This window comes from Haemaphysalis longicornis, unplaced genomic scaffold (genome assembly GCF_048455015.1).
Source record: "Haemaphysalis longicornis isolate Haplotype H1 unplaced genomic scaffold, Haemaphysalis longicornis Haplotype H1 scaffold_1, whole genome shotgun sequence".
NCBI lineage: Eukaryota > Metazoa > Arthropoda > Arachnida > Ixodida > Ixodidae > Haemaphysalis > Haemaphysalis longicornis.
Genome location: NW_027526203.1, coordinates 97595578 through 97607641, shown reverse-complemented (window position 1 = coordinate 97607641; position 12064 = coordinate 97595578). Strand labels below are relative to the sequence as shown.

General features: G+C 48.7%; 1 long non-coding RNA gene and 1 pseudogene across 1 annotated transcript in view; both read left to right on the top strand.

Annotated features, from left to right (window-relative positions):
- Positions 1-11767, top strand: part of LOC144165058 (uncharacterized) — a 36090-nt gene extending 24323 nt beyond the window's left edge. The window contains exon 3 of the long non-coding RNA XR_013321329.1: positions 11669-11767. This is a non-coding gene — a long non-coding RNA (uncharacterized LOC144165058). The remainder of the gene's footprint in view (positions 1-11668) is intronic.
- On the top strand, positions 3956-4855 carry LOC144174189 (serine/threonine-protein phosphatase 4 catalytic subunit pseudogene; annotated as a pseudogene).
- Positions 11768-12064: the final 297 nt, after the last annotated feature.

The following is a 12064-nucleotide window of genomic DNA, read 5'->3' as shown; positions in this document are numbered from 1 at the left end:
GGCGCAACACCCCCTCAAGCGAGCGCTGGTGACGTCCGCACAAAGCGGTGAGGTCAGGCCGGGATTCCGTCATATGCGCCGTTCGAGATGAAAGCGCGGGAATTTGAAACAAACAATTTTCAGGCCGCTCAATGTAATGAACTATCGCGCGCTGAAGTATTTAAAGTGCTGTTTCAGGTTCGCCAGACCATTAAGCATCGATAAAAGCAATAAAAGTGTAACATAAAATTTTCGTGTCAGTGCTCCTTTAAAGAAGCGGACGTACTACGCATCGTGCAGGCTGTGATCATAAGCCGCATAACCTATCATGTACCTTACCACCGACTTAGACAGGCAGAGACTAAGCAGCCGGACACCCTAATCCGCACCGCCGTAAAGGCGGCGACTGGCATCCCTGTCTACGCCTCAACGAACCTGTTATTACGATTGGGCCTACATAATACCACGATGGAATTAATCGAAGCACCAAAAATCAGTCAATTAGAAAGATTGAAACGCACCCCAACAGTGAGACACGTCCTCCGACAACTAGGGTACTCGACGTCTGAACTCAAACCAACACCCCCGGAAGTTAGAGCGAGAATAACAGTATCACCCATACCCAGAAATACGCATCCAGAACATCATGCCGGCAGGCGTGCCGCGCGGGCTAAGGCTTTGCATCGCATATACGGCAGTAACCCCGACACCCTCTATACGGATGCAGCAGACTATCCAGCCATAAATGCCAAGGTGGCAGCGGTCGCCGACTGGAGGGGTGAGACGATAACGTCAGCCACCATACGCTCCGGGAACAGCACGGAAGCGGAAGAGTCTGCAATAGCACTCGCTATCAGCACTCGCCCTTCAGGGAACCCAATAAATATTATATCCGACTCACAAGAGGCATGCCGAAATTATGCGCAAGGACGTATCACCCCGACCGCCTATCACATCCTGCAGCGAAACCGACAGATTCCACCACACCGTCTAATCTGGGCACCTGGACATGCGTGTTTCCCTTGCAATGAACGCGTTCATGCGGTAGCCCGAGGCCTCACTCTCCGGGCGCCAGCGGAAGACCAACCCAAACCAGACAAGACAGAAAGTATCCCACTCACATACACACATATACTACAACACTGCAGACTCTCCCCTAGGACACTTCCTCCGCCACACGCGGAACTCACCCGTGAGGAAGCCGCTGCATGGCGCCAGCTACAAACTAACACGTTTCCTAGCCTCTCGCTCCGGCACACATTCTACCCAACCATGTACCTAGACAGATGCCCATCCTGCGGAGGGCACCCGAACCTGTGCCACTCCACATGGGAATGCCCCAAACCCCCGACCCAATTGCCTATACCGAGCCCCTCGCCCTCCGGACGGGAAGCCGCTCTTTCCAGCTCATCCTTGGACGACCAGCGCGGACTGATCGACCGGGAAAGACGGATCGCAGCAGCAAATGGGGCCCTGAACTAAGGTCACCACCCTCTGAGAGCTAAATAGACTGACTTTATAATAAAGTTTTCTAGTACTACTACTTGAGTCATTCCATGGCAAACGTCCCAGATGTGAAATCGACCATCACGGATTTGCTCAGTAAAAATTGTGGGTCATCCTCGCATGGCCCACAATGCTCCCTGAAAGTGTTTTTTCCAAAAAAATTGTTCTTTTTCTAGCGGCCTTTTTACCCCCAGGGTTTAGAGCACACGTCTGTGAAAAAATTCATGAAAAAGTAACTTCTCTTACAATGCCACCATTTTTTGTGAACAACATTTGGAGGCCCTCGGCTGCTCTATGTCGTATTTTTAAAATATTTTTCCTTTTCTTTGCTGTGATTACGCCATTCAGAAAATACACGATGTCGAGCATTTTGAAACATTTTTGGCAGATACGAGCACATTCTCTCAGCCAATGAAGCATTTGTACCTGTATCTCAGAATTGTGGAAAATTGGTGAAAGCTATATATGCACTGAAAAATGGTGAAATGAGCGCAAAAACATTTGTCAAACTTGGAAAAATCTCCTTTCTGGCCCATATTCACCTTGAAATTGCGCATTGTTGTGCTTGTAGTAAAAATATCAAATACAAGCCACTCACTAGTAGAAATGATCGCAGTTTATTTCAGGAAATTTAATCACAACAGTTTTTTGTTTTAGCACAGAAAAAAAAATTTCTATTTGTACAGCGACACTACTTCACCCCGTTGTTCCACAGAGCGGCTTCTCTGCACGGCATGCACCTGCCTGCATGAAAGAGGCGCGAGCCAGCGGGTTCGCGCTACAAGAATACCTTTCGCCGCAATGGTATTTGTAGTGTCGGTACAGGAAAAAGGAATAATTCGCGTGTTAGTGGGAAAAGTAGAATGTGTAGCTAGCGGTGGTGCGCCCATTACTGGACATCAGATGGACATTTGATGTCCAGGAACGGCTGGACATGAATGGCTGGACATCAGATGTGCATTTGAAGCATCGGGTTATGCAATTCCCGCTAACGCATACAAATAAATCCGTTTAACTCCATGATTCCACCGCTGTTTATTTCGTAATTTTCGCCATACTTAAAATATACCACGTATAACATACCCTGCATCTTTAGATGCACGTCCATGTCCAGCCAGCCGTCGAGTTCCCCGTCCTCACGGAATGGGCGCACCACCGCTAGCTCCACGTTGTACTTTTCCCACTAACGCGCGAATTATTCGTTTTTCCTGTACTGGCGCTAGAAATACCATTGCGGCGAAAGGTATTCTTGTAGCGCAAACCCGCTGGCTCACGCGTCTTTCATGCAGGCAGTTGCATGCCGTGCAGAGAAGCCGCTCTGTGGAACAACGGGGTGAAGTAGTGTCGCTGTACAAATTGAAAATTTTTTTCTCGGCTAAAACAAAAACTGTTTTGATTAAACTTTCTGAAATAAACTGCGATCACTTGTGCTAGTGAATGGCTTGTATTTGATATCTTTACTACGAGCGCAACAATGCGCAATTTCAAGGTGAATATGGGCCAGAAAGGAGATTTTTTAAAGTTTGACAAACGTTTTCTCGCACATTTCATCTTTTTTCAGTGTAAATATAGTTTTTTACCAATTTTCCACAATGCTTAGATACAGGTACAAATGCTTCATTGGCTGAGAGAATAATCTCGTATTTGCTAAAAATGTTTGAAAATGCTCGGCATCGTGTATTTTCTGAATGGCATAACCACAGCAAATAAAAGGAAAAATATTTTAAAAAATGAGGCATAGAGCAGCCCAGGGCCTGAACATGATGTTAACCAAAAATGGTGGCCATTGTAAGAGAAGTTAATTTTTATTTAATTTTTTCACAGACGTAAGTTTGCTCTAAACCCTGGGGGTAAAAAGGCCGCTAGAAAAAGAACAAATTTTTTTCAGGGAGAAAAACACTTTCAGGGAGCATTGTGGTCCATGCGAGGATGACCCACAATTTTTACTGAGCAAATCCGTGATGGTCGATTTTACGGCTCGGACATTCGGCATGGAATGACCTTCTTCACTCGTTTTGCACTGCATGGACAACATGGATCTTTATGATGAAATGACCGACCACGTCAGCATAAGCCTGTGAATAAGACTGCTCGGAGCAGGCTCATTCACGGTTTCAGTGTATTCTTGTTTAGGGTCTTATTTGCTGTCTTATGAGATTCCGGAAAGCTTCGTATAGTCAGGGAACATAAGACCCCGAATAATCTGCCAGTAATATTAGACTGCGAATAAGCTTGGCTTATTGGGCTTCGAGCAAGCGGGCCGTGCTTTCCTTGATGGGTTTTGTTTCAAAATCCAAGTATCGTCCATTATCTGGGCCGAGCTATGACATGTTTTGAGCGTACCCTAGTTCGTGGCGACGCTGCTTGCCATGTTTGCAAGCCGTGGTCACTTTCCATTACTGACTCACATTTCTCGCTACTCGTTTATTTAGTTTTGTGTTCTCTCTTCCTCCCACAAGCAGCATTCCCAATGGATGGCGACATGGCTTGCCATGGCGACCTGGATCGGCAGATAGAGCGGCTTCGAAGGTGCGAGCTCATCGAGGAGGCGGAAGTTAAATCACTTTGCGCCAAAGCTAGTCAAGTCCTCGCAGCGGAAAGCAACCTTCCCGGAGTGCGGGCCCCAGTGACCGTATGTGGCGACATCCATGGCCAGTACTTGGACCTGTTGGAGCTTTTCAAGGTGGGGGGAGAGCTGCCATGGACAAACTACGTTTTCATGGGAGACTACGTCGACCGAGGGAAGCAGAGCGTCGAGACGTTCCTCTTGCTGCTCGCCCTCAAAGTGCGCTACCCGGACCGGATAACCCTTATTAGGGGTAATCACGAAAGCCGGCAGTTAACGCAGGTTTTTGGCTTTTACGACGAATGCTTCCGCAAGTACGGCACTTTGGCCGTGTGGCGCTACTTCACCACCGTGTTCGACTTCCTCCCCCTCTCAGCTCTTGTCGACGGCAGTGTCTTTTGCGTTCACGGGGGCCTGTCGCCGGAAATCCAAACTCTCGACCAGATCCGCGCAATTGAGCGCATACAGGAGGTACCCCTGACCGGACCCATGTGCGACCTGCTGTGGTCTGACCCTGAAGAAATACAAGGCTGGAGGCTGAGCCCGCGGGGCGCTGGATACATCTTTGGCAGCGATGTTGTGTCCACCTTCAAGTCCGCCAACAACATCGACTTCGTTTGCCGCGCCCACCAGTTAGTGATGGCGGGATATCGTTGGAACTTTGAGAAGAGCCTCGTCACCGTCTTCTCTGCACCCAACTACTGTAATACTTGCGGCAATGCAGGTGCCATCTTGGAGCTCGACGAACAGGCACAACCAGACTTCACCACATTTGAAGCGGCACCCCATGAGGGCACAGAATAAAACCAGGCACTCACCACTTCATCACACCCCTTGACTCGTCAAATTTAGCTACGCGTCAAATTACTGACTGTTATCAGAGCTATACTTCCACGCGTCACTAATTGCTTACGTTTAGCCTACGCGAAAAAACATGGGGAATTCACCGATAATTCACGCAATCGAGAATAGGGCCAACGATCGCCAGCCGTGCCCGCAATTTACGCCACAACACCAAAGCGCCCCTGCCAGCGTACCTGATGCCGGTGCCAACAATGATTCGCCTAACAAAAGAAAAAGAAAAACAAACAAACAAAAAACAAAAGATTAACTTCAGGCTCCAAAAACCCAAAGATGGCCTGGAATATTTCCTCAAATGAATTTAGCGCGTTTTCAACCAAACGAACTTTTCATAAAAGCTCCCTACTAACAACAAATGAAGGAAGCTGAAAGCTGAAGGTAGAGAAGCTGTACGCAACCTTCACGACCAGCACGAAGATCTAAGTCCGATTCCAGCCAATTTGATTCTTCTTTGCTGCCTCAGTGACCTTTACTCCATCTTTGTTGGTATGAGTGTGAGCTTCTTGCATTTTTTGGAAGAGGTAATCATTGGACATCACCTTGGAGGGGCGTACGCTATGACCTCTTTCTCGTACCCAGCAAGTGTTGCCACGATTACTGCGAACGCTCGAGTTTTTTTCGCCAATCTTTCCCAATTTCCCTAAGTGGGTGTGATTGGCTTAACAAACGTGGGCCGAGGACGCTAGGCGGTCGCCGCGAGCCACGCACACATGAGCGCTCGGTAGGTTATTGGTTTCTTTTTAACGTCAGGGAGGTCGCCGTAATCTTGGCCGATCACCTTAAGTGGGTATGCTTGGCTTGACAAACATGCGCCGGGGACGCAGGGTGGTCGTCGCGAGGCATGTACACACGAGCGCTAGGTATTCTCTCGGTTTTAACTGCCGGGCGGTCGCCACGAGGCTCCCGCTCGTGTGCGCGCGCTCGGGAATTTTGTAATATTTGTAACTGCGGACACGAAAAATTACGATTTGCTAAACAGCTTCGCTGTAAAAAATGGTAGATCCAAATCTACACAAGCGCGGTCCGAAAGTCTGGATCAAATCTCTGTAAGGAAAGTTCCGAAACATAAAAGCACAATATACGCCGACGCCCGCGTGTTCGAAAGCACGGTGCTCGTGCGTTGGTATGGTGGCGTCACTGAATTTCAACCAGTGGCGCCCCCTTGTCGAACCGGGCCGTATATTTTGCTTGTTCTGTGGACGCCAATCGGCATATCCCGTGTGTAGCAGGGCCATCAAGGTTGGAAGTTCCCTTTTTTGACTATACGCGGCGAAACATCGCAACCACTCCAGTATTGGCCTCGAGGTCATACCGTGGCGCCCCCTACGAGTGACGTCACTTGTAGGACGCCGGGTTATGTTGTCGTCTGCTAGAACACATTTCCTGTGCTTATGCGACCGCACTGTTTTTGTTGTAGCCAACATGTGCTCCCTCCTCGCGGTTTTGATGCAAATTACAGAAAAAGTGTATAGAGACCGAATAATCCGGGCAAGCAATCAGCGACTCGCTTGTTCCCGGTGACGCCGCCGCGGCTCGGTAGTTGCTATACGCTCACCGCCAACAGCTCGTACGCAGTCAGCTAACGCCAAGGAGGATGCAATTGGTGCCGAGAAAAGTACGCTGTTAATACATTACGAAATAATTGCAACGTGACATGTGCGAGACTGTGTGTGCAAAGAAAATAGACCTTGCAGCAGCGACGGAAACGCGTCGCTGAGTTGTTATCTCACCATGCGTACTGCGCGCATTGCGTGGTAAATGAATGACTACGTGAGAACGGCGAGCGGATTGCTTCGCCGCAAATGCTTAAAAGTGGTAGTACGATCTGCAGTTTGGCTTAATAGGTGCCTATTTCCCCTCCAATGTTTTTTTTTTTTTTCATAATTATTCCCTGATTTGATTAACGGTCACTGGTACTCCATTTTGCTGTTTACTTTTCGCGACAACTTGTCCGCAGTGTATGAATGGAATTCACGCGAGTTTTCAAGGAATTCGAGCGGGTTTAGACGTCCCTATGTTTATTTTTAATTAAGGCCTCACCGTGGAAATTTATAATTGCAACACGGGCATTTGTCTATTTACAATGAGCCTGCGCCTTTCTCTAGCATCAAATTCGAGAACTCACGACTGCTCACAGACGGCGCGGCTGTGTACGAGGTCAAGCACGTCGTGGGGTAATGGGGAGTTCTAGAATAGGGGAAACAAGAGTTGGGGGGCCCCAAGAAGTTAGGGAAACCCAAAGAAACATGCTTGCGCGCGGCGAGTTTTATAGAAGAGGGTCTTTCCAACAGCGAGCTCGCCGCCGGTTTCGGATGCCCGGAGTCTGATGTTGGCAACTTCAGGCTTAGCGTTGCGGCAGATATTTCATCACCGCTATCGTTACAGTCGCGAATGACAGTTCCTAATACAACTTTTCACTCCACTGTCACCCCCTTTCTCGTATGTGAAAAGTTTGTATTTGCGGTGACTGCCATTTAAGCAATCGATGATCAAGATACCTGCCACGGCCTCGGGCGATTTTTGCGCGTAGGTATCGCCACCCTTCAGCCGCTCGCCGCACCGTGCGTGAAGGGGCCGGTGATGCCGGGACCGACGTCCGCGGCCGGTCGGCGAAGATCACGGCAGATATTTGAGCATCGCTTTGAAAATCGCAGCTGATGACACTACCTAGCATAATTTTTCACAACACTAACGTCCACTTTCGCGAATGTGGAACTCCTTTTCCGCGATCAGTGGGATTTTAAAAAGCGGCAACAAGGTGTTGCTGCCGCGACCTGCGTCGGTTCCAGCCGCCGGCGGGCGGGCACGGCGGACGTGTGTGCGGAGCGTTTCTGCGAACAGTAAACGCTTGATGATTTCCTGTTTCATCCACTTCTCGGGAAAAAGCGAAATCTAGAAACTTAGTTCGGTGATCATCGCAGCCTACAATGTTGATCGGGGAAATGAGCCGCTGCTTACGCTTACAGCGGGTTTGGTCGCATACGTCATTTGCGGGCAGCCTACCACGGTTGACACGGTTATAAAGTCCCCATGAGATCGAACTAAGCTTCACGCACTGATAATACACTTCAAAAGGCCAAAAATTAACACGAAAATACACTTAGAAGGCGCGTCCTAAACGAAGACGAAGTGTCATGAGCTGCAAGCCAACTACGCAGCAAAGTAGGAACGGGGATCCTACAAGTGACGTCAAAACGATTGCAGCGCCGGCCTCTCCAGTGGCGGCCCTCGCGGCCAGTAAGGGCCGAGAAGATTGAAACCACCTAAGTAGCAGTTTTCGACTAACGGATCCGCTGGATGGCGCAACCGAAAAGTTACTTTTGTTGGAGAAAAATAAAACATCTATTGCTTTAGTCAACGTGCCAACAAAATAGTTTACGATGTGTTATAAACAAATGCTATAAGTATAGTTTAGCATGAAGTATGTTTTAGAGAATACCGTCCACAACTTTTTACAGATATCCGACAGGTGCACCACTTCGCTTCTGAATTCAAAAACACGAACTTCCTGATTCACAGTTTGTTTCTGATCAGCCACCGCCCGTCATCTTCATTTTGATTATCCACCAAATGCGTACACGCCATTTTCTTGTTGTTAAATGAGTTATGGCAATCAGCGCCAGTTGTCCGCAGCATTTAAAGAAAACTTGCAAGGCATGCCAAAGACGCATGTTCGCATACTGCGATGTTCAGTTTCGCCGAAAATTATTTACGCTATTGGCACAAGCTGAAGGGGCAGCTCTCGGCACGCGACGCTCGAGAGCTTCGTTTTGGTGTCGCCGCGCGTACTCCAGGAACTGAAGGACAAGGTGGCGACTTTCGTCCATGAGCATCGGGTAACGTCTGTAGGAATGCATTGTTAAAGGATCGAGGCGAGGACCACGGGACGTGGGTGAATCTTTAATGGCGGATGGGACTGCAGAATGATGGTGATAGCACTATTTGGAGGCAGCTGCTAATGGCCACTTCTTCTTCCTTTGATTTTTCCAACATCCTCCCGGCCACGCGATAACTATCGGAGGGTAATGGGCATGACGTGAAGGATTGCAGTTTTCAACGGTCATCAAGCACTCGTCTTTTAACACTTCCGTCTAAGGTCCCGTGATCAGTTCAATGTGGTCACAATCCTTGTCATGAACGTCGTAGTCGCCCTGTATTAGTCCATAATTTCGTTTCGGTCGAGGCTTCGTGCGTTTGTGATACCTCCGCCTTGCAGAATCTGAACAGGGCAATTGACTTGATTAGACCGTCGTCCGTCCTGGATGACGACCTTGCAGACTTCGCACAAACTTCATGCGGCATGGGCATCGGGTTGACTGTCGGGTCCTAAGGAAATTCAAGTAATCGATGCGTCTCTTCAGGTGTATACAGGTCCTTCGACGCGGGGCTTTCTCTTGATTACTTGTTTTTAGGCTCCCTCTGTACTTGATCACGCGTTTCGGTTGAGCCTTATTTGCGCTACTTGTACATGCTTGTCGTAGGGCTGTCCGGCTTCGCCATTTTCGCCGTCGTTGTTTTGGCTTTGGAGTTATCACATCTTCACGTTTTGCCGTAGTCAATAAAATTCCCTCCAAAGTCGTGTTTCCGTGATGGCAACATATACTTGAACGATCGATGGGTGCGCCTGTAACTGTGTCAATGGTTCTGAAATGTTCTTTGGTTTACTTTCGGGGTTCCATGAAGTCGTTCCTTATGCGCTGAACACACTTTAATCTCTTCGAAATCTCGCGCAGAAGACTTCTTTTTTGGTACCTCCAATGTAATGTCGTCGCTTCTATCCCTCGTTATATTCATTGGAAAAAATGAGACATGTTCATCGTTTGCAGCGTCAACTGTGGAAAACGTTCTTGTCAGTTCATCTGAGCAAGCCTTAGGAGCGGCTGCCAGCAGTTTGTCAATTGAGGCATTGTGTTGTACTTTGAAAGTACCAGCTCGTTCGGTGACATGGAGCTCCTGACGATCGTCCTTCGAAGGTGCCACCAAATCGCTGTTTTTGTTAGGACGGCCACTGTTCTTTAGTGCTGACTCTTTGTTCTTTATGGTGCTGTTGTCTTGTTCAGTGTCATTGCTAGGATATTTTTGTAACTCCGGGAACAATCGCTACATTCTAAATTTCGTCAGCAGGATTGAATCTTCGAATTCTAATGATGCTTCACATTCTTTCTCCAAGTCATCCAGTTCGACAAGCTCTTCAATTTCACCGTCAAGTTTCTTCAGGATTTCATATTTTTCTAATAAACTTTCTTTCATGAAAATTAGCTCACCGATTGATGATGTCTCGTCAGTCATGCGTGGTTTTATGTCGTCGATCAGTGCTTTGACGTCCTGTCGGATTAGTCTAGGCTTCTTCTTTGGCAAAAGCCTTGCAGGTCCATTCTCGACGTCGTTAATGTCTAGGTGGTCGTCGAGAAGGATTACGCTCGGTGGAATGTCGAAGTCGTTGTCGTTGATGTCGAAGCCGTTGTCGTTGTCTTTCAGTGGTCCCCTCGAGACGTCCGTCAAGAAGCGTTAAAATGGGTGAGGGCGTGGGATTCGGTACATGCACGTTTGGCTCGTCCTCAATTCCTTAAGTTTTCTTGCGGACGCTTGCGGTCAATGGTCAGGAGCAGCAGTCCAGTGTTACCGCGGCCGTGTCACTCACGTCATCGTTAATGGCGGTCCACACACTTCGTCCTTCAACTGTGTAGTCCTTCTATCCTGGTCACGGCATCATTTGTTAAAGGATCGAGGCGAGGACCACGGGACGTGGGTGAATCTTTCATGGCGGGTGGAACTGCAGAATGATGGTGATAGCACTATTTGGAGGCAGCTACTAATGGCCACCTCTTCTTCCTTTCTGATTTTTCCAACATGCATGTCAAGCGACAACCTACTGGGAATAACGCCTTCTGGCTGCCTGCCCGACTGTGTCTCGCGACGGTCACGACCGCCACGCACCTTGGCGCTCGCTCTCTGATGACATGGTCTTGCGAGTGTTGAACAAGCAATTTCCTGAACTGCACTGAGGAAGACATTCTGCGGGAAGCGGCCAGGCAGAAGCAGTTCGAATTTTTTAAATGCAGAGCATTTCTTTAACTCACAATGTTATGCGTCCGTAACTCGGCGTCCGCACCACGGCAGCTGCGCCCTCTCCCCCACTCCTCCTCGCCCTCAACACGCTTGCAACAACAGGTGCAGCGCGCGCTCCGGCGTTGCAAGCACCGTAGCAACAGCAGGTGCGGGCGCGTCGTGGCGTGACGGTGGCGTGATAGCGCGCTCTCTCTCCGTCTCCTCTACCTCTACTGCGTTCGTTGGGAATATAAACCCGGGTGTCGGCGCGTCAGCCGCACTCCAGTTCTACTTCGCTCTCTTCTCGTCGCGGTTGTCGCAGTTGCTAAGCGATGGAAGCAAGACCTTCAAGTAGTACCGCGACGCAATCCAACTTCAGCGTCGCGGCACCAGTTCAAGGTCTCGTTCTCTCTCTCCCCAATCATACCAACAACAACAACCCTACCACCACCATTACAACACCCATCGCCACCGCCACGCGCGTAACGCCGCTAATGCTCTGCATTTACTCGTGCCCCTCCCGCGGGGGCATGTCGGGGTCCCTTTTTTCCTAGTAATCCTCTCCCCTCTGTATGGTACACGCCCACCTTGCTCCAATAAAAGATTTAATCAATCAATCTCACATTTCACCGCAGCAAGGACACGGTTCTTTTGTCCAACACTAAGGGTCCAATATTTTGGCTGAAATGTTCCCACTCTTTCTTGCAGGTTGGGAACCCGATCACTCCTCCAATGGACTTCAACGGCGGAGCTGTTATTGCTGCATGTAATTTGTACGGCGCCATCACAAAACCCTGGGTCATGGTTACATCCGCTGTTGTTGTTGTTGTTGTTCCTTTTTCGTGGCTCATACCCACTTGGGGGATTGGCCACGATCGGGTGATATATTGAGGCTAATGTGCCCACTTTAGGAAACTAAATTTTGGAGGAAAATAAAAAAATGTTGATCAGAATATTCGCACTACAAATACAGGAATTTGTAGAAGAACAACGTGCACTATGCAGGAATTCGCAAGAAAAGGATATGCGGGAATATTCAAAAGGCTCTTCTTTTGTCTGTGTACAAGAAGTTTAATGTGCACGTGAGCACGCGCCTCAGGATGA